Source organism: Mirounga angustirostris, unplaced genomic scaffold (assembly GCF_029215605.1).
Source record: "Mirounga angustirostris isolate CCGP_5_RB_7025 unplaced genomic scaffold, mMirAng1.0.hap1 SCAF_7, whole genome shotgun sequence".
NCBI lineage: Eukaryota > Metazoa > Chordata > Mammalia > Carnivora > Phocidae > Mirounga > Mirounga angustirostris.
The window spans coordinates 78,423,206-78,444,976 of NW_026991715.1; the positions used below are offsets into that span (position 1 = coordinate 78,423,206).

The following is a 21,771-nucleotide window of genomic DNA, read 5'->3' on the forward strand; positions in this document are numbered from 1 at the left end:
ATGAAAGGAATAATTTACATTCTATGTGGGGTCAATACCTTTCAGACACTCCCAGATTTACATATGAATTCTTTAAGTTTTTCATGTATGAATGACAACCTAGAAAAGACTCTTACACTCCTTGAAGGGATTTGCTACAAATTCTATGCTTCATCCCCCACTCACTACATTCTAGAACCACTTGTTGTGTAATGAGACTGGGAGTGTAGAGGATACAGGAAAGGAAATACAAGAGAGGAGATATAGGAAAAAAGACTAAATATCTCTCTATGCGCTGCTCATGTTGCCACTTCCTTATGTGACGGTGTCCTATCCTTGCTCCAAAATTACTATATGATTTGCTCAAACTAGGTATATATCTTCTCCAATGGAGAAATTTTTAAAAGTTAAAATTAACTTAGTCTTACACTAGAAGAGTTCCAATTAAATCTTGCAATCTTATAAGCAGACATCTAAATCTCTAAAGAAATGTATGGCTCTTAAAAGCATTATTCATTCTTCCTTAGTACAAAACACACGAGGTCTTCGCAGTGGCCTTCAGCATGCATTGCTTAGAATCAATTGTCTAAATGTATTAGTGTTCTCTACCAATTTTCACATGAAAGAAAAACCACTATGTGATTTATGACTAGGAGGATTTTATGTCCCGTGGGTAAAATTTCCTGAGGATTTTTGGTAGTATTATCTCATATTTTCATTGTTTGTTCAGTCATTTATCCCCAAAATGCCATTGCCTATTTCAGTTTCAGGGATCACATAGCTGTGACAATCATGGTCTAAGAAAAACATGGTCTTGTGCATGAATCTTTATATATAAGTATCAGAGACACACCATCAGACTTACAATTTAAAATTGCCATCAGAGGAAAAAATTGGGTTAAAGTGAGAATTTGAACAGAGTAGCATATGAGAAGTCACTGTTAGACATTTATTTTTTTACTTATACAATACCATATTTAAAAAATTACAGTGGTTAGTAGGGATCAATAAGATATAATCAACAATAAATAATAGTAGATGAGACAAAAATGAAATATATTTAAATATAAAAAACAAAATAAAGATTGAAACCAGTATAAAAATTAGTATCACATTATTAGTAAGAGTATACAAAGTTTCTAATACATCAGTAAAGAGCATCATGCTCTGGATAAAGAGGCATTCTTTAGCCTCTAGAAATTAAATCTCAACTTTACTTACCATACCAAGCTGAGTTCTTACAGGCTTGTGTGTGATTTTCTTAACTTGGGATAAGAAAAACAAATGTCAGCAGTTCCTGAGCTGAAAGTACTGTGATAAGTACATAAAAGTAATAACTTTGTACCAGTCAGTAACTGCTGACCACAAAAATGTTTTAGCTTTGGGTGTTACTGAACTTTATATCTCACGATAAAATAGTTGAGTCAACAAGAATTACTCCCGTCTCCACAAAGCAGATGTTATAAATAAATAATGCAAAAATACTCCTGCCTGCTTCTAATGTAAGCCTGTGGGGAGAAGGAAAAACATGCAGCAGACCCCTGCATTGGATGACAGAAAAGGAATAATAACACAAGAAAAAGATGAAGCTTGGGTAACAACCTGAATCTGCTGCAGTAAGGACTTTGTTTGAATGACTTAATAAAACTCAAAAACTTCTTGGTTTCTCCACTCAACTACACTAGAAGACCCAGATACCATGAATCAAAGGTTAAAGATTCACAACCATCACACCTACTCCAACAATATCCATCCAAATGAAAGATGTCTACATCATAACATTGACCACTGGGAACAAGAACTCGGATTATTGGGATGGATGGTTGATGAATGCAAATAAACAGCCCTCTCTTTTAATGGGCTTGATGTGATATCTTTATTCTATTAGCCTGTCAGGATATTAGGGAGATTTTTGACACACTAATGCATTTCCCTCCCACCCCCTTGTTCCTTAAATCAATTGTTCTCAAAGTATGATCTCTAGAACCAAAAACAGCCGGTAAGACCCACTGAGGGGCTGATGAGGTCAACACTATTTCATAATAATACTCAGACATAATTTGCCTTTTCATGTGGAAAATCTATTTCAGTGCACTGAAGAACATGAAAAAAAAATTTGAGAACAGGACTCAAAAAAGAAGTAGGAATTTTAAAAGTACTGTACAGTGTTCAATGTAAGCTCTAACATCTAAACAGTTTGGAACATGTTAGTCCGATTTCATGGCATTACAAAATAACAGAGCTGGAAGAGATCTTAAAGATGACCTCAGTCAGCCCCTTTCGTCCTGTGATGGGGCTTCTGCTATCCAGAAGTTGAGAGACTTGTTCAGGATCACACCATGCGGGATGGCAGCTAGGATCCAGGTCCCTTGACGCCTGGTTGGATGCAGTTTATCCTGATTGTAAATGAAGATATTTCCACAGGACTTCCACGGTTCTGAGGATTGCCTTCTCTAGAGTTTACAAGTGACAGAAGAAAACCTGTCACACTGCTTTGTGGTCTTACTTTATACTTTAAAAGGCTTATCTAAATACAAAAATACTTTCTGTGTCTTTTTAAAACTCTTTGGAGCATTTTGTGAAAAAGTAAGTAAGAATAATCAGGACTTGTAATGTAATGTTAATTAGTTTGGGGAAGTCACTGAATTTTTGTCCTCGTTGGATGGTGCAGTCTTCAAATCTGGTAGTTCTTTTTATTTATTTTTTTTTAAGATTTTATTTATTTATTTGACAGAGAGAGACAAGTGAGAGAGGGAACACAAGCAGGGGGAGTGGGAAAGGGAAAGGCAGGCTTCCCACTGAGCAGGGAGCCCGATGCAGGGCACAATCCCAGGACCCTGGGATCATGACCTGAGCCGAAGGCAGATGCTTAAGGACTGAGCCACCCAGCCGCCCCAAAGATCCTTAAAAGAACAGGGCCTGGAAGCTCCTTGCAGCATTTGTAAAAGCCTATCAGAAACCATAGCTACATTAAAGCTTCAAAAGCTAATAATAAATACCTTGTTTTTAAATATCCAATGCAAATTACAGTGATTTGGTCGGGTAAATAACAAGTTCATTACCTTTGCTGATCAGAATCAAAGCAGTTGTGTCCTTTTGTCTAAGTACCTGAGAAAATATATTGGTAGACAAATTGTTTAAAAATAAAAAATCCCCAAGAAGGACCAATAATAAAAATTATTGATGGGGGGGTGGGGGGGAAAGAAGAATAAAAGGAAGGTGTGCCTGGGTGGCTCAGTCAGTTAAGTGTCTGCCTTCAGCTTAGGTCCATCGAGCCCCACATCAGGCTCCCTGCTCAGTGGGGATGCTGCTTCTCTCTCTCTCCCTCTGCTCACTGTTCCCCCTGCTTGTGCTCTCTCTCCCTCTGATAAATAAATAAATAAATAAATAAATAATCTCTTTAAAAAAGCGCATAAAGGGTTCCTGTTTGAGAATAATTGCTCTAATTAAGTATTACCCCTTTTATATTTTACCCTGACGTTCCTCTCACTTACCAACATGCCCCATTTCTGTCCTTGTGATTATATAACCCCTGTTTCATAACCCTCCCAAACTAGTGCCCCAGATCTAGGATACAGACACTTAGACAATACACCCACAGGTGCTCAGACCTGAAATAATCCCCATTAGCAGTAGCAGCGGCAGTGACAGCATTTTTTTTTCTTTTTTCTTTTTTCTTTTTAGCTAAGCAATTACTAGGTCCTATACTAGTTATTTTATTTCTCATTTCATTTAATCGTCACAATTCCTAGATTCTTGTATTACTTAGTACTAAGTAAATGAAAATAACAAGAGCTTGTCTGAATTTCAGGGAGCACTTTTATATTTAACGAAAAGTTCCAAAGGAATGAGTTCATGATTGATTGAGCAGCTTAACGATGTCATCCAGAACATTGCTCTTTTGCTCACTGATTTGACATTCTTCTGTTCTTCCATCCCCAGTCTGTTGGTTTCCTTCTTCATACTTGTTTCTAATGGTCACAACATGTCTGCTGCACCTCCATGCATCACATCCTCATAAGACAAACTTCAAAATGCAAATAATTGGGAGGGAAATAAGAGTCTCCTAATATGACACTTTCTCACTTACAAGGAAAACCTTTCATAGAACTACCATTGATTTGGCTGACTTCTCCTTTGATATCTTAGGTTATAGTTAACCTAACTCTAACTTAACTGGAGGAAAAGGTGCCTGGTCTATCTAAGCCCATGCTAGCAATTGAAACATGCATCATCCTCTGAGGCTGGGCACATTGCCATTGAACAAAGATTCTAGATTCTCTTAGGTAGGACGTGGAATGGCTGATGTGTGTGTGGATAGAAGATAGATAGATAGATAGATAGATAGATAGATAGATAGATAGATAGATGATAGATAGAAATTGATTCATGTTCTAATAGGATACATAAGTTTTCTGGATCAGAGAATATATTATTACACCTTAGCACTGGTTCCCCAAACTCCAATCTCCACTGGGAAGCAATGGTAAGAGCCTGATGTTACCCTGTGCTTACGCTGGGTTTGCACCAAATAGCAGGAACCCTGAATTTATGAGATTCTGAAGTTGTATAGGACTGTTGACAGATCTGTATCTCCTTTCCTTAGAGATAGATAGATAGAGAAAGAGAGAAAACCTTTAAGCAGGAATGTAAATAAATCTTTTCCTGAGAAGGCAAAGTCCCAGCCTCCCAAAGCGGGAACAGCAAATGGCCTCAGGGGAGAAAAGTCTCTAAATATTTTTTGGAACAATATACCAACTCAAGCTTTCAAAGCATGTTTGCTAGTAATCATCCTTTAACAACGTTTTCCAGTGATTTTTCTTCAGAAAACCCAGACCATACACAAATGTGAAGAAAAAAAGAAAAAAGAAAAGAAATTATGGAGAACTGCTCGCAACAATAGGACACTATCATTATCCCTGCTTTACAAAGGTAAACAGAGCTCAGTGATGGCAAGGAACTTGCCAAAAGTAAACCCCGTTCAAACCTAGATGTTTTTGAAACAAAACCCCTTATTCCTTCATGGATGGATATGCTACTTTTGGTAACATGTGGCAAGGGAAGGGGATAAGAAATAAATAAATGGATTCTGGAATCCTAATCTACAATTCCAAAATATTTGGAAATATAGTTCATCTTACTATTTGATATCTTTAGTTCTGTTTCAGACTCTACTTGGAATGAAATCATGATTTCTAACATTAAATATAAGTGAAAATCTTTTTTTTTTTAAAGATTTTATTTATTTTTTTGAGACAGAGAGAATGAGAGACAGAGAGCATGAGAGGGAGGAGGGTCAGAGGGAGAAGCAGGCTCCCTGCCGAGCAGGGAGCCCGATGCGGGACTCGATCCCGGGACTCCAGGATCATGACCTGAGCTGAAGGCAGTCGCTTAACCAACTGAGCCACCCAGGAGCCCTATAAGTGAAAATCTATTCCTAATAGCAACCAACCAAATACAAGTGAACTTCGAAAAACATCTGTTTTAAAGTTGTGACTATTTATAGCTGGAAACCTTTGCTTCCTTAAATATGACTTGAGAGAATACTTTTGATTATGAAGTCTTAAAGCCCATTTATCAGATATAAGTGAAAAGGGACTTTTTGTTGAAAAAATTGTCACAACATACAAAATACACACACATACAACATCATTTTTCTGCCTTTAAATATGGCTGCTATTGATCATTTACTACAGAAACTCCCACAGATGTTGGTGGTCATGAAATAAAAGATTGCAATTCTTTTCTCTCTTTTTCTTAAGAATCCTTAGGCAGTACAAAGTAATATGATACCAAATAGAATGCCACAAAATGAGATACTTTTCAATCCTTCACAGCTTCTGGGAAATACTGCCCTTTGTACTTCAGTCTGTACTCCATTGACACTCTTTTCATTAAGTCGGGGGGGAGGTGTTCAATTTCATGTCAAATATCTTATGAAAGTATTTCTCCAAGATTACTGTACTGTTCCCTATGCTTTGTATTTAATTTGTAAGTAGGACAAAGTATAAAAAATAAAACTACAAATATGGAAAAAGGAAAAAGAAGAAGGCAAAGAAATAACACAAAGTTGTGTGCAACTCTTTCACCTATTTTTTCAAAAAAATAGCCAGAATGAATCAGGCAAGCTTCATGTAGAGTTGGTTAACAGAAACTGTCTTGCTAATTTATATATGTATTTTTAGAAGTCCTCTTTCAGAAGATTCTTTTAGTTTTCATCTTCAGTTTGGAGACAATTGTGGCCATCAATGGATGATATTTGGATCATTTACATAGAAGAATATTTCCCATTTATCAATTTTAAATAAAACTTCCCTTCCATTGTGCCACCTTGGCATGCTGAAAGCATTTATTGTCACTTACTAGTCTATGATATAAACCACAGAGTAAATTTATTCAGACTTACCTGAAAGCTTAGTTTATTTGAAGATGTTTATGGCCAGAAAATTTCTGCATAAATGCATATGGAAACTACAGAATACTGATACTTTTCTTCCTGATTTTCCTGGTACTGTTTGCCTAAGTTGGTAAAGTCACACATTTAGAAACTCATCAGTTCACAATATGTATACATTTCCTGGTGTATATAAATTGAAATATATTTTGCAGAATAAAGATTTAAAAGTCCAGAGACTTTTACAAGTGTGGAGCATGTGTAGAGAAAAAAAGAAAAACTTTAAAAGTAAGAAAACACAAAGAAATAAAAATACAAATAATTAGAATTTTGAGTAAAAGTGTTTGGACACTTAAGGTGTCAAGTGATTGGAGGGGCGCCTAGGTAGCTCAGTCAATTAAGCGTCAGATTCTTGATTTTGGCTCAGCTCATGATCTCAGGGCCTGGAGATCAAGCCCTGCATGGAGCTCGTGCTCAGCACAGAGTTTGCTTGTCCTTCTCCTTCTGCTCTCCCCCCCCCACCCAGCTCACACTCTGTCTCTAAAATAAGAAGATAAAATCTTAAAAAAAAATAAAAGGTGTTGGGGTGCCTGGGTGGCTCAGTCATTAGGCGTCTGCCTTTGGCTCAGGTCATGATCCCAGGGTCTTGGGATCGAGCCCCACCTCAGGCTCCCTGCTCAGTGAGAAGCTTGCTTCTCCCTCTCCCACTCCCCCTGCTTGTGTTCCCTCTCTCGCTGTGTCTCTATCAAATAAATAAATAAAATCTTAAAAAAATAATAAAATAAATTTTAAAAATTTTTAAAAATTAAAAATAAATTAAAAAAAAATAAAAGGTATCAAGTTGAAGATCAGTTATAGTGTAAAGTCATGGTTGAAAAGTCTGTCCGCATCAGACTCTCTTTGGAATCACTGCACCTTCTGCACACTACACAGGAACATGCAAACCTGCTCTACTGCTCACCTAATTTTCAAATACAGGCTGCCTGACACAACAAAAATTAAACAAATTTGCTTTACCTTCATGTAACATGCTACAGAATGAATTCTTTTCACTCAGTGTTTTCACTATCATAGATCATAAGAACATAGACCTACATGTACTATATATTAGACAATTAAATATAAATATCAATTAACAATTAGCTATAAATCTGAAGCATGCAGAATACCAAAAAATTTATAAGAAAAGCTTATACCTATTTCCATGATTTTAAGATGATGTATAAGGTACACCATAAATTTATTAAGAGATTTTTTAAGTAAAGTGAAACTTCAAATTCCTAACTTGAAAGTTTCTTATGATTTTGATGCATTAATAATAAAAGTCTTAAATTTAAGAATTTTAAAAACAAGTAGGATTGCCAGACTAAGCAAATAAAAATATAGAACACTTACGTAAGTAAGTGTGAATTTCAGATAAACAATGGATAACTTTTTAGTATAAATATGTTCCAAATACTGTATGGGATATACTACACTCAAACAAAAATTATGTGCTGCTTATCTGAAATCCAAATTTAACTGGGCAACCTGCATTTTATCTGACAACCCTAGTGATAAGATGAAACACCTGAAAAATTTCTCTATGACCATTCAACATTGATAGAATTCTCTACTTACACGATCATAAGACCCTTATCCCATAGGCCAAACTGGATAAAATATAATTTTACTTTTATGTTTCATTTGTCCTGCCTTTTTACTTACTTCACTTTTTTCAACTGCTTTTTAAATGAGGACCTTCTCCAAATATCAGTTTTTAGGGCAGTCCCTTCTGCCTTCACATGTTTCTAAAACGCAAATGACTGACTCTCCACACTATTAGTATAAATTAATATAAAGTTAATATGATGTAAAATTTACTTTGGATGATGTATGACTTTTTCTAGCCAATTAATATTTTATTGTACCACTAATAGCATCTGAAAGAAATGCAAAATACCGAAAAATGTTGTATTAGTTTTTTTTTTTTTTTTAATTTTATTTATTTATTTATGAGAGACAGAGAGAGAGAGGCAGAGGGAGAAGCAGGCTCCCAAGGAGCAGAGAGCCCGATGCAGGACTCGATCCCAGGACCCTGGGATCATGACCTGAGCCAAAGGCAGAAGCTTAACCATCTGAGCCACCCATGTGCTCGCTTCGGCAGCACATATACCATCTGAGCCACCCAGGCGCCCTGTTGTATTAGTTTTCTATTTCTGCATCATAAATCATCACAAACTTGGTGGCATAAAACACAAATTTCCCCTAGCAGATTGATAGCAGTAATAGTAGTAGTAACATTAGTAGTAGTAGTACTAGCTACAGTTGTAGTCTGACACTGATCTTGGATCTCAGTGGGCTAAGATCAAAGTGCCTGCATTCCTTTACCCAGGCTCTAGAGGAGAATCTGTTTCCTTGATTTTCCCAGTTTCTAGAGGCTGCCCACATTTCTTGCCTTGAGGTCCCCTCACTCTCACTTCAAAGCCAGCAACATACGTCTCTGAACTTCTTTACTATTCACATCTCCCTCTGACCACAGCCAGGAAAGAATCTCTGCTTTTAAGGACCCCTGTCATTAGAATGGGGGTACTCAGATAATCTAGGACAATCTCTCAATCTCCAAATCTGGACATGTAAGGACTTCCATTTTGCCATGTGAGCTAATCTATGTACAGGTTCTAGGAATTAGGATATGGTCATTTTGGGGAGCCTGTTATTCTGTCTACCCCACACAGCTAAATCACAGCAAACCACTAAAGAGGATTTAACCAGGTCACCAGGTGTTCTTTACCTTGGCTCGGTTTGGCCCCTTATGTAGTCTTTATTACCTACTTCTCCCCAATCTTTGTAATTTTCTCTTGTCTGTGTAACTCCACATCTTTCTTTATACACCTCCCATCAAGCTTTTATTGTTTTTTAAAATGCTTGTTTATGGTACAATTTATTAATTTATTAGGAATTTGCCTTTTTATTTTTATTTATTTTTATTTTATTTTTTTTATTTTTTTAAAGATTTTATTTATTTATTTATTTATTTATTTATTTATTTATTTATTTATTCTTAAAGATTTTATTTATTTATTTGAGACAGAGAGAATGAGAGACAGAGAGCACATGAGAGGGGGGAGGGCCAGAGGGAGAAGCAGGCTCCCTGCCGAGCAGGGAGCCCGATGCGGGACTCGATCCAGGGACTCCAGGATCATGACCTGAGCCGAAGGCAGTCGCTTAACCAACTGAGCCACCCAGGCGCCCAGGAATTTGCCTTTTTAAAAACCTGTCAGTGTTTATTAAAATTAGTACTGTTGGGGTGCCTGGGTAACTCAGTCGGTTAAGTGTCTGCCTTCAGCTCAGGTCATGATCTCAGGGTCCTGGGATCGAGTCCCACATCAGGCTCCCCGTTCAGCGGGGAGTCTGCTTCTGCCTCTACCCTTCCCCCCTGCTCATGATCTCTCTCTTTCACACTCTCTCTTTCTCTCTCTCAAATAAATAAAATATTTTAAAAAAATAGTATTGTTTTTCTTTCTGTTTGTGCTCTGTTTACAAAATTGCAGTTTGATGGGTTTGTCCCCAATTCTATCTTTCATATAAGCCTTCTGTGTAGTGTACAATTTGGCAGAATATAAGGTTTTCCAGGAATACATATGCCACATTATGGAATATGTGTATTTTGCTTTTCTCTTTATTCTTTCCATGAAAGAGAACTAGAACATCCTTTCTTGCCTTATCATATCTAAACTGGAGGGCAATGAATCCCAAACCTATATTTCTATCCTCACTGTTTGTATAAAATCAGTTTCCAATCTTAAATGATATACTTTGTATTTTCACTTTCTTCATTGTTAAGACAAATTTACTAAAACTAACTTTTAATCTTCTTTCTTGACCAACTAGCTTCCCTTCCAGCCATCCCTTTATTTTCAACTATTACTTGTGCCAACTGTGCCCTTCTTACCTAGACTTAGTCATCAAATACCTTGATATTTCTACCTTTGAAATTCTTTCATGATAAATTCTGGCCTCTAATGCCATGGTCCTAAATTGTATTTAAAGTTATAAAACTGGTATCCAAGCAATTACACAATCACATCTTAATCTACCTATCCACCATCATCACTACCAACATACTGTCCTAATCAACCATGCCGACAGCAATGTTTATTGCATGCTTATAATATGCACTGTGCCACGCACAACTGAGAATTATAAAGAAGAATGAAATATGGTTCTGGCCCATAAGAGTTTACTTGATCAGTATAGATTTCATGTAAATTAACATATAAATTGGAGAATAATGTAAAATAAGAACTAGGTGAAGGACACAAACAGAAATGCTATAAAGGCTTGAAAGAAAGATCTATATGGAGCCTTCACATATCTGGAGATTTTAATTGTTACTCTCTCCAATGAAAGAGCCACTCCTCTAGCCAGATCAGCCTCCTTATTTTCATTGAATCATGAATGTTCATACACTTCTAAATGCTGTGCTCATTTCACTTGGCAAAGCACTCCTAAGCTTCACCTTCTTACTAAATTTTAATATTTAATTTCAATTTAATTTTAATTTTAATACTTAATTTCAAGATTTAATTATTTAATATTTAACTTAGATTTTCTAATCTATCAGTCAAAACTTAATTAATTCTACATAGTTTTGCTGAAAGAAGTATATACTGCCACTAAGTGAAACTAGAGATACTCTTCTGGATCAAGCAGCTTATCTTTTCATGCTCATGGTTACCTGAGAGAAAAGAATAATATGCATTTCCTTTGATTTATGCATTTTGCACAAAGTAAAATATTTTACTAAAGCAACTAAATTAAAATAATAACTATTGCTGCTAATTTTTTTTAAGGCTACAACTTAATAAATTATTTTTGACCACATAAATGATATTCTATGAGTCCAAGAACCTAAGCATAACTATCAATGTATCCAACACAGGACGTATCTTATGAATATTTTTTAAATAGAATGGACAATGTATACATATATATGATATATTATCATATGATATATATGTCAGATTAAATTGCTCTTGATCTTAAATTATAAAACCTCTTACAGAAGATTTTAGGACAGGTAACTAATAAACAAATTCTCAATTTTTGAGAAGGTTCCTTTTACATTGATAAGTTTAGAAGTAATGCTTTTTTAAAAAAGCAGATTTTCACATTTCTTAGACTGCAGAGTATAAACAAATGGGAAATCTGTTCGACTGTGAAAACAAAAAAGGTGAGATTCAGAGCTTTTTATTTTGCCATTCCCATGAGCTGTATGTCTTAAACTGTGTATTTTACTAAGACAGAAGTTCTAACATTGCCAAGCATGACCTTTAAATTTCAGTTCCTCTTAAAACTAAAAAATATGTTTTAAGTCTTCCATTTTTTTTCCATCAGTCTCAGATCAAGCATCTAATGGTCCTGTTATGATCACCATCTTCTTCTTAGAATATGGACTTTTCCCTAAACAGAAATAAAATAAGGCTCCTACAAAGCAAGATAGTTATTTGGTATGCTTGCCAATATTCTTGTGGAAGAAGTTAAGTGGCAGGATATCTAAGACATTCAGATTTAAATCCAGAAATAAAAAATTCTTGACATTTCATAAAATTGAAGAGGTTGGTCATGGTTTCATAAAACTCACTGATTTTATTATAGTATTCCCAGCTTTTCCAAAGTTTCACTACTAAGTTTAACTGTAATGGTACTTTGTGGACTGAGTAAAGATAAATTTTAGTGTTTTCATCCTGCTCAAACTTTCTTAAATTTCTACATTCCTTAGCAATGTTAGTTCACAAAGTTGCTTTAAGTCAAATTCTTCAAAGCAATCCCACCTATACATTTTTTTTATCTTGAACTTTTTTTTTTAAAGATTTTATTTATTTATTTGAGAGAGAGAGAATGAGAGAGAGAAAGCACATGAGAGGGGGGGAGGGTCAGAGGGAGAAGCAGACTCCCCGCCGAGGAGGGAGCCTGATGCGGGACTCGATCCCGGGACTCCAGGATCATGACCTGAGCCGAAGGCAGTGGCTTAACCTTTCTTACAAATTATCTTTGCTAAATTATTACATGCAACAGAGCTACCTTTATAGAGAAGTGTAACTTATTCTGAATGCAACTCTTTAGTGATGCTTTGAAATTGGTACTTCCTTTCCCCCTATTTTGGCTTTCAAACAACTTGGTGGGAGTCAGGAGAAGTATGGATATATTACTGAGTTTCTGCTTGGCAACTCCGCAAATGACTCCTACACTAATTTGCCATGCCTTTTGGGCTATTGCTAAGGAGTTATGCTAATGTCAGCTGGAGGCAAATCAACCCAGCCCTCTAATGTTTGACTAGCTTCAACTCACTGACCTATATTTCTCATAGGGTCTCCCTTGAATTAACATTGTCTTACTCAGAGAATATATATTCACTATCTCCTACTGTAGGTCAAATGGGAACTGTTCCCTGGGAAAGAATGTGAGTAATTTGGCTGAGAAATGTGCTGGACTGTGTGAAATTGTTTTGGCCACTGTGCCCCGTTTTCCCCCTTCTGTGGTCTCCTTTTATCATAGGGGCTGGAAGCCTGGGAACTTCAAGAACATTTTCAAGAATTCCTGCCAGTATGGTCCTAGGTTAGATTCTGCCAATGAGAGGAACTAATGTAATTCTGGAAGGCATAGGAAAAGCAACAACAATTATTATTCTCATGGCTGTGGATGGCATTTACCAAGGCCTGAGCATCGAGATTTTGCCAGCAGCTTCCTGGTATCGTCCAAAGAAATCACCTGCTTTAGTGCAGGGGGCGGTGAAATCAGTGGCATTGATTTTTTTATAATCTGAACATTTTCTGATTTCCTAAATGATACAGTGGCCTCCCTAACTTCTTTCCCAAGCCTTCTAATGGTTTTTTAAATCCCCTTTATTAAGCCATTTGTTGTGTGAAATAGCTGGAGTTCTTTCCAGCTTCCTACTGAACAGCAATAGATATAGAGCCTCTGGAAGAAAAGGAATCCAGAATTCATCTCCTTTTTAAAGCAGGTGGTCCTGACTGAGGCAAGAAACCAAGGATCCCAAATAAAAACTCACCAAGAGGAAAAGGTGAGAATAGGCTGGTGATCTGGAATCAGCTTCAAGGCTGTCCATACAGAGTTTATTTGGACATGTGTAAGTAAGGCTAAAAACCACCTGTCCCAGGCAACCAGGCAAAATGACATGCTTTGGAATTATTAGCTGGGCATGCAAATGACAACTGAAAGTTGTAACTTTGAAAGCATGTAAGATACCATCTCTGCTTGTGTAGATATTAAGCTCAGCAAGAACCAGTGTAGCATTAAAGAGAGATGCATCATATCTCATCTTCATCCCTCACAGAGATGGAAAAGTCATCATCAGCGGAAATCTTCCCAGTCTTCCAACAGATCTACAAACAAACCTCCATCTGAAACCTTTCCTTCTTTTTCATAACAATGTAGGAATTTTGTATGAACCAATTCAAGATTAGACCTGCTTTCTCAGTGATCTACAGCTTTTAGTTATCCTGTCTCTGCCTCTTTCTTCAGTTCCTTGCCACCCAAAATAATGTTAATAAGTGTGCAAATGTGTTTGCTCCAGGAACTTAAAACTACAAAAAAAGATCTCTTTTAACCAATATTAAACTCTACTCTACAAAAAGATCTCTTTTAACCAACTTTAAAGTCTACTTTACCTGCCTTATTATTAGCCAAACTTTTCAAAATAGATTTTTATTTATACTGTTTCTGTTTTACTACCCCCAAACATCTGTCAACTCATTCCATTTTAGCTTCTTTAAATTTTCACTATTCCTCAAAACCTTCTCTGGCTATGGTCATTCACTCATTCATGCATTTTTTTCATTTAACAAATATTCACACAGCCTTATGTTAGGAGTTACATATATACATATAACTTATAAAATATATATTTTATATATATATATATCATATATATATTTTACATATATAATGCATATATCTGCTAATATAATGCTGCATGATAGATAGATACATAGATACATAGATAGATAAATAGATGGGGTCATTTCTCATATCCATCTACTGTCATTTCCCGGCCAGTGAAAAAAGGAAAAAAGGAAATGTAGGACAAGCAGGGTTTTTTTAAGGATATAATCTGAAACTTGCATACATCATTCATGTATATATATGTGAAAAAGGGAAAGTGTCCCTGCCTTGATTAATGATGTTTATGTTGCAAATGCAATCAGCATCTTTTTCCTAATCAATTTATTCTTTGTAAAGTAAGAAAAAAAGTGTAACACAAACTTACCACAAGTTAAAAAATATGAGGATAGATCTATAAATGGAAATGCAGTAATCTTTCCCCAACTAATTAGTTAATTTTAGTAGTATGATGTAGATTCTTCCACACATTTCTCTATACTCACATAATTTAGGTTGCAACACATGAAATTGCTGATATTCTACTGTTTTTTTACTTACAGCAGTATCAAATGACTGAACCTAATACATATGTACATGTATAGAGATTAAAAAATATGAATGGTGGGGCGCCCAGGTGACTGAGTTGGTTAAGCATCTGCCTTTGGCTCAGGTCATGATCCCAGCGTCCTGGGATGGAGTTCAGCATTGGGCTCCTGGCTTCTCAGGGAGTCTGCTTCTCCCTCTGTCCCTCCTCCCACTCCTTCCCTCAATCTCTCTCTCTCTCTGTCTCTCATTCTCTCTAATAAATAAATAAAATCTTTAAAAAAATATGAATGGTTATATGAATGGATAATATCTGTGTTCACCTTTGTTGGGGAAATGTAAAAATAAAATCTTCTGCCAACCTGGAAAAATGTTTCCACACAGGTAGGAGAGAAAATACTTATTGAATAAGCATTAAACAAGAATATGATGAGCATAATAGGCAATCCACTAAGAGATTGCAAAGGCAAAAGGAAATCTCACTCTTCTACATAATCAAGCAGATACAATGCATTTCATTTGTGTTGTGAGGATAAACAGTAACTATTGTTTCAAGTAAGAGGACTTGACAGCACCATTTGTCATGCATAGTTCATTCTAAATTCACCTGATAATTGAGATGACTCATTGTGCTAGTTAATTGAATTTACCCAAAGGCAAATTAAATTCTTACCTTTATGACCAGAGATAGTTTTGCAAGTTGGCTAAGTTTGGGCTCCTCCTACCTGTCCACAGAAACTGGGATATAGGAGTGCTATCTTCTTTAATGATTACATTTCAAACGCGTGATTCCCAGGTCCTAGAGAAAGATATTCCTGGATTATAAAAATGACAAGAGGCTTATTTAGACTTTAAAAAGATTTACATACATTTCAAAGAGAATTTATAACCACAAGTTTTCTAAAGTAAATGTTTGAAAAAAGGGAAGGTAGGATATCTCTTCCCTTATTTTTCACAGGGAGGATTAAGCCTCCTAAATTTGTACTTAACCTTCCATCTTACATATCAAGAATCAAAACATTTACATAAAATTAACTACCTTTATTTTTATCACAAAATGTTATCACCCAATATTTGAATAGTTGGGGTCTCTATGGTAGTAACTGTGATGCGCCGAAGAGTGAGGTTCTTGTCTCACTGAGTCGAAGAATGAATCTTGCAGACAAAGGACAGTGAGTAAAGAGATAGAAGTTTGTTAAGCAAGGATACAGAAAAAAAGTTCTCAGGAGTGAAAGGGGTCCCGACAGGGTTGCCACTGAGGGCTTTTAGGGATGGTCTATTATAGAAAGCTAACCAGGGAACTTAAATCTTTTTAACATCTCTATTGATAGCACCATTGAGTAAGGACTAGTGATAACACCTTCAATGGCTTACTTCCTTTTTAGGATCCGGGTAATTCTTGGTTGGTCATTAAGTAGCTGTTATAACAAGACCTCACCTCTGACACCTAGGACAGGATGGTCAGGTTTGTCCCTTATCTCTGGTTTCCTTTCATCTCCCACATTTTGAATTTTGTGAGCCTGATCCCATGGCCCCCTACCTATCTCTCCCTACCTAGCCCCACGTGTCCCTTACTCAACTATAGAAAGCAGAAAAGAGACTATGGAAAATTTGGGTTAATAAATTTATAGGGGCACCTGGGTGGCTCACTCAATTAAGCGTCTGACTCTTGATTTCGATTCAGGTCATGATCTCAGGGTCCTGGGACTGAGCCCCAAGTAGGGCTCCTTGCTCAGTGGGGAGTCTGCTTGAGGACTCTCTCAGTCCCTCTGCCCCTCCCCCAGTCTCTCTCTACTCTCTCACATGGGCACTCTCTCTCTAAAATTAAATAAATAAATAAACAAACAAACAAATAAATAAATATATAGGATAAGAGGGTTAGTCAAGAAAGCAAGTCCCATAGTCAGTAATCCATGTAGGTATTATTTTCAGATAACTGAGCAAGTAAAATTATCTATACACAAGTAAATTTCTGTCAATTTTTATTTTGGGTAAACAATCATGATCAAACTGAATAAATTCTACCACTATTTTTTAATAATTTAGAAATAAGAACATGATTATTGCATGTTTCCCCTCTCCTATTGTAGAAATTCAATTATATATTGAAAAATCACAACTAGTAAAACATGAAGGCATAAATGAAATACATCACACAGTTATGTAGACAAGGAAATAATACACATTTAGCTCATGTTTTCTTATCTGAATAACCACACAATACATTTCACTTTTGCACATAGGCGATACTTTATTAGTATGTTTATCATACTAAACTATATTTAATTTTGTATTCCTGATGCTTGCACATTTCCTGGAACAATGATGACACCCACTAACTGTTTATTAAATTTTAAAATGACTTTATTCTAAACCTAATAACTGTTAATTGAATTAAATTTTAGAATGACTTTACTTTAAAATTCTCCAAGCATTAACCTCTCTATTGATTTTAGGATTACTTCTTTGCCCCCAAAAACTAGGTAATTTAAAATTCTGTCCACAAGAGAGCTAGTATTTGCAGAGTACCACATGCGAGCATTTTACATGCTCTATATCTTTTGACCCTCATAAAAATACTAAAATGTAGGTATTTATGTTTGTTAAGATATAGGTTAAGCTACTTTAACAGAGACCCAAATATACATTAACTTAAAAAAAAAATAAATACATGTTTATTTCTTCCTCAAGGAATATTTAATACCTAGGGTGATCCAGAGTGGATTATCCCAAGAGAGCTCTGCCAGACTCCAGGTAGAGCTTAGTCCAAGATGGGGCTGTTTCCCATGTCCAGCGATTGCCATTTCCCAGTCAGTGGAAAAAGGGAAAAAGTAAATGGAAGACAAGCAAGATTTTTAAAGGATATTATCTGAAAGTTGCATATATTATTTGTGTTCTCCTTTTGGCTAGAACATGGTCAGATGGTCACAGCAACAAGGGAGGCTAAGAAATGTAGTCTCTAGCTGTAGAGCAGGAGCCCTACTAAAATATGTGTGTGTATAATGGAGTAGGTTGAGGTAGATGTACTGGGAATCACTGTGATATTAATGTGGTATAACCTTTAGAGTCCCTCACCTACCCAACCTCCTTCCGAGGCCCTGGAGAACAGGGAGCTAGCAAATTATTCATTTTTTTATTACGTATCTTTTTTTCTTAACACTTCCAAAAGATAAATCTGTCCCTGACATGCAGGGTTCATCTATAAAAGATACACAAAGAATGAATTCTGGAGGAAAATTCACTGTTTCTTCCCCAAAATAATTTCCTTTTTTTTTTTTTTTTTACCATTGAGTTCCAGAGAGGTTAAGTATCTTGCAAAAAGTCACATAGAGCTGGAGCTAAAATTAGAACCTGGGGTCTCTATGACTCAAAGACTTTTGACTATTATATTTCTAGGGCATCAATTGCTCATATCTTTTAGAATTTTATTTCCTCCTGGAAATCGAATAGTGCCTTCTGGCACTATCTCAGAGAAAAGCTGGACAATCTAGAAATTATGAGGTAATTGGTACATTGCTTTGTCCCTATCTGTTCAGATGATCTTGAGAGACAAAGTGAAAGTGAAAGAGAACATGCAAAGCCCAGCTGCCAAGCTGACGTGACAGCCAGTTAGTTGGGGCGATGCCACTCTCAGATCAACCCAAAAGTTAATAACACAGATGCAGTCAAAGATCTGATGGATAGAGGCTGTGAACTCTGTATCAGTAAGTTACAGTGAATGCCTGGAGGTGGCAGATGAAGAGGCCTATCATCAATTAAGCATGGCAGCCCATTTTATAAAATTGTCAGAGGGGATTGTTAAATTTCACATCTTAGTTTGCTTGGGGAAAAAATCAAATAACACTAAAGGTTGCATTTTAAAAACAATGTTTAGTGTAAACTCTTGCTTCTGGCCTCATGTCAAGCCATCAAAGAGGTGCTGTACAATTTGATCCATGCTTTTCATTTTCCATTTCTGAGCCAAGGTATTTCTTCATAATTATTATTAAAAGTTTTTTTAATCTGATTATTAATTTTTAGTGTAATAATTTCATAACTTGGAGAAATATTTAATTATCAAGAAAACAATCTTAACATCTGAATATGAGTGCAAGTGGAATACTTATTCAGCATATTGGCTTAAATGCACAGTACTCAAAATAATATTCCGTAACGACCCTTGGATGCAAAATTTGCTTTTTATAAATTTCCTTATTCACAGTAAATTCAGAAAAACATGCTGCATTAAGTCATGGTGGACTTAAATTGGTCTGTCTCTAGATGTGTTTTTTTTTTTTTTTTTTAGATTTCAAGACTTGATTCAGAGGGTTCCGTCTAGTTTGAGTTAAATTTATTATGGATCAGCTTAATTATCTACCCATTTATACTAAATCTTAAACTTCCTGTAATATGTCAAATTCCTATGAATGCCAAAATTATTTGGTAGTACATTGAAAAAATTTAAAAGACCCAATATAACACTTTTTAAAAGGCAATTATAGTGATAACACAATCGCTATTAAGGTATAACAAGTTTTCAAAGCATCTAGAAACCATTCACAGTTATTTTACCATGCACATTTTCACACTTAGCATTGTGATATAGTTTCAGTCCCTGTTTACTAACTTAATATGACTGGCTGAATACCCTCTTAAGGAAATTATTTTTCTCTAGCATTGGATTAATATTATCCTATGCTTCTTACTTTTTATTGGCAACAAGGTATCCCCAATTCTATATCATGATCCACTCAAATTAATGACCTATTTGATGGACATCACTAAAATAGTTTGCAAATTTGATTCTAACAAAATGAAATGCCACACAATCATCAACTTGAGGTGGTACACTGAAAAGAGCTCGGGGTACCAGAAAGCTGTGGAAATTGTTGAAAATAACTATTCTATATATTGATATGAAGAAAAAGATCATAGAATTCTGGAATTATAAAGCATAGGAGTTATTTAGGCCAACACTCTAATTAAATAGGCCATGGACCAAAAACTAGCTTTGATAAAGTTCCTAAAATGACTTGGCACCTGAGCCAAGGTTTGGACCTAGTTACTGCCTTGCCAAAGATCATACATTCCCCAAAATGGCATGGATACAATGAAAAGAGCAGTATTTGAATATACTTATATGAACTGAACAAATTATGGATCAGCATTTTATCCTATTCAAACTTCTCACCTATTAAGTAATTCTTTGTGCCCTCCTAACCCTCCATATATCATCCTAGATGGAGAATAAAATCATGTGGTTGTGGTGCTGAGAAAGTTTGCGCTCTCTTTTATGTTCCAAAACGTTCCACCTAGTAACAAGGAAATGTAAATTAATTGTTTGACTGGCTCAGTGCCTTATTGGTTGACTTTAGAATAACTGGTTGACTGATTGTCTGACAGACTAGGGCTTTTCAGGGAGGGTCAAGTTTACAATTCTCTACAGGCTCTAGTAAACTTCCAGTGTCAAATGTTATTGACAAATCTGCTATCTGGAATAACTTGGTACTCAATAGTTTTTAGTGAGACAAATTTCTAAAAATAACAGAAATCTCTAAATCTTTCTTAATCCAACCACCATCTTTATGCCATTTTACACAAATGTACTAATTTTTAAAATTAAAGAATGTTCAATGTCTAAGGATGAAATTATATCGAGAGTAATTCAACACCTGATATTATGTGAAAGACAGACATAATATGTGATATTATGATACAAGAATAATATAGCACATATATTTCAAGATTTGGATATAAATGTGATGTCTTTCAAAAGGCAAATTTTCAATACAAGCTTTAAAATTAACATTTATCAACTTTTTCTATTTAAAATTTACTGTAGTAATTTGATGCATTTTGGTCTTACATTTGTGTTTGGGAAACATGTTTTTTGCAAACTTTAGAGAAAAATATTTGGACAAATTAAAAATCATTGCAACAGTATGCATAGATCATGTTTCTCTTATTTTCTCCTTTTCTGATTTCTCCATCTTTCATTTTATGAGAAGACATCAACAGAGGATAAAAATAAATAAATTACTACAAAAGACAACATTGATTGGTTCTTAGGGAGAAATCATAGTGAGAATCATTTCTTCTATGTGACTAAAGAATCTCTTTTTAATGTTCTTATTAATGTTAACGGAACCTAAAAATGTGAACATGCTTGACTACAGTTCACCTGCATTAGGTAAACTGTGTCTCAAATTCTTTAAGGAATAATTTTTGTATGTTCATTTTCTTTCTTCCATTTCCCACCAAACTTCCAATTATTTTAGAGTAAACACTACAGTAAGACATTATATAAATGTGATTATTTTATTTTAAAAGATTTATTTATTTATTTGAGAGAGAGAGAGAGAGGGAGGATGCACCCGGGGTGGGGGGAGGGGCATAGGGAGAGAATCTCAAGCAGACTCCTCCCTGCTGAGCACAGAGCCCAGTGCGGGGCTCAATCCCACAACCCATGAGATCATGACCTGAGCCGAAACCAAGAGTCAGATCTTCAACTGGCTGAGCCACCCATGTATCCTGTGATAATTTTAAAGTACTATAGTAAAACATTGTGTAAATATGAGAATTTTAAGAAATATCATAATTTTAAAATGTACACAGTGCTTGGTCCTTTATATTACCTTAAGAATTTCAAGATTTATACACAAACATAAATGCTAAGATGGAAATGCCTAGGCTTTGTTCTGTTGTTATATGAAAGAGTACTTATAATATCAGATTTTAACTTAACCAAAACCAAACTAAAATGAAAAACACCATCGTAATGAGCCATATGGCTGCTTCATTCTAAACTGGTTATTTTTAAAGAGCCAGCCTCCAATATTCTTCCCCAGAGAAAGAATAAAAATAGCATCACAACTATGCACATCAAATCTACACTATTTAGCCAGTCATTGTGTTAACTGGTACTAAATTCTTGAATAGCATAGTACTACAACACAGGTCATCTGGATGACTGTGAATGGAAAATCTTC

The 21,771-nt window shown here is 35.6% G+C and overlaps 1 long non-coding RNA gene across 1 annotated transcript in view; it reads right to left on the minus strand.

The window, feature by feature from the left end:
* LOC123860777 (uncharacterized) overlaps nucleotides 1-21,771 on the minus strand; it is a 165,721-nt gene that overhangs the window by 107,627 nt on the left and 36,323 nt on the right. Inside the window, exon 2 of the long non-coding RNA XR_006794866.3 lies at nucleotides 15,477-15,602. This is a non-coding gene — a long non-coding RNA (uncharacterized LOC123860777). The remainder of the gene's footprint in view (nucleotides 1-15,476; nucleotides 15,603-21,771) is intronic.